Source organism: Teleopsis dalmanni, chromosome 1 (assembly GCF_002237135.1).
Source record: "Teleopsis dalmanni isolate 2A chromosome 1, ASM223713v2, whole genome shotgun sequence".
Lineage (NCBI taxonomy): Eukaryota > Metazoa > Arthropoda > Insecta > Diptera > Diopsidae > Teleopsis > Teleopsis dalmanni.
Genome location: NC_051846.1, coordinates 21095365 through 21097708, shown reverse-complemented (window position 1 = coordinate 21097708; position 2344 = coordinate 21095365).

The window sequence follows — 2344 nt, the reverse complement described above, 5'->3', positions numbered from 1 at the left end:
AGAGTTCACAGAGTTTAAACATTAAATGCTCGAGCAGCTCAAATGTATTAACTTTAGAATTCTAAATCAAACACTTCAAATTCTACAAAATGTTCTCGAACTGCTCGATCAGTTGATGGGTCCGAATAGATGATGACATTTTATTTTCATGTTGTTTTATACAAATACATATAACAGCCAGGGTCCAAGAATTATACTTATTTAAAGAATTTTCAAAAAAAAAACGCAGCAAGAAAAAGTTGTCTAAATTCTAATTTAAGTATTATTACAACAACATTCATACTTCATATAATGCATACTTTCTATATATTCGTCTTTTAAAATTAAACTCAAAAAATAATAAATAATTTTATTTTCCATTATATAGTATTTTTCAAAAATAATTATTATTTCCCTTTTACTGCTTTTTACTTTAAAACGTGAAAATAATTATTATTCTTGCCTTTAAAACGAAAAACTCAAAAATAACTATTATTTTTTACAGGCAAAAAAAAAACTTGTGTGTAAATTATTTTTAAAAACCAAAAATAAGTTGAACAAAATAAAACACTTGTCTTTTCTTTGCTATTCGAATTTGTCTAACTTTTAAATAGTTTCTTTTCCTCATTAGGCGCGTCACTATAAATATTTGTTCTTGTCTTTTCTTTGCTATTCAAATCCGTCTAACTTTTAATTAGTTTCTTTTCATCATAAAGACGCGTCATTTTTGGCAAGAAAAAAATTAACATTAAAATCATTGATGATAAAAAACATTGACAGGCTGCCCTACTTAGCACTATCTAATCTCAGAGAAATCACTAACCGCACGGGGCGGTACGCAGATTTTAGATCAATCATCGAATAATAATGAAGATTATGAGGAATACTCAAATTAGTCAGTGAGATGGGCCCAGCCATCATAGAGTAAAAGTGCCCAGATGAACTAATTCGGAAAAGGCTCAACATAAGACAAGAAAAATATATAGAATGGTTGGTACAGGTAAGGAGTTTATTTTGTTTTTAATATTTTTATTAAATTATTATTATTTAATAATATGTTGCACAATGTAGATTGGTATCGTCAACACAAATCTATATCGACTGACGGACAGACATGGTGGGTGGTGCTTATGGAGGGGAAGGAAATGAAATTATATAGGACTCACCGTAAAAAAAAAACTGAAAAATAATTTAACGAGAATGGCATTTAAATTGAATTCGCAAACTCACGAAGCAGTTATTGCCCATCTACCACCTGAATTTATTAAGTGCATGTGGAGTGTGAGAGAAAAAGCACCTGGCTGGATGTTAAACACTTTCCATAAAATAGTCAGAGTTGGTCATTTTTATACTGCTCTATGATTTTGAAGGAGCATTCTCCCAAGAATGTTTAGGGTTAATAGAGGGTTAAGAGAGTTAATAGTTACGAAAGTTATAACTACTTAAAAACAGAAATACATTCATAGACCAAAAAAAAAAAATTACGATTAGAAATTAACTATATTTTTAAGATAATATCGCAGGGTGATTTTAAACCCTTGAACTCTTCACGATAGAAAAATACTTATTAAAAAAATAAAGTCGTACAGTAAATTAACTTTAGACATGAATAAAATATTATAATTATTATATAGTCATCTATATAAATATCGCTCAGGGCGTAGTGTCATTACAACTGATTGTGGATACATACAAGGGGCTAAGCTAATTATACTGAAATCTCCAAGCCACATTACAACGTTTCTGTAAGTATCTAAAATACGAATTTTTTTCTCTATCGCCAATAATAAAGAAATTTGTTAAAAAGTTTTTTTAACCTTTCAATGATATATGCTATAATGCAGCACTAAAAGTTTTTATTATAACGAATAGTTAACACGTGTATTGGAAAGGAAATAATTTTAATGTTGAATTGTAAAAATTATTTTCTTTTATAATTTTAAATAATATATACAGTAATAATATTTCAAATCATTTGATGCAAAAGTTGCTGTTTTTTTACAACAATTTAATATATAGTATTATATTTAATATATATTAATTTATAGAAGTTACTGTTAGTATTTAATGTTAAATTTCAATTTAAGTATTGTTGCAATATAAACCTCCAGTGCTACATTATAATCGATAATGATGGTCTCTTGTATGTCTCTAATTATATTTTGATTTAAAATTTACCAAGTTCAAGAATTCAGTTTTTATTTCAATTACAATAAGCTTAATAAATATGTACAAATAATATTATAGAAGCATATAGCACAAATAGTATAAGATATTGCAAGCGTAATAAAAGAGTCTGTTTCTAAATTAATGTTTTATATATATATGTATATTTTTGTGTTTTGTTAATTTATATATAAAAATA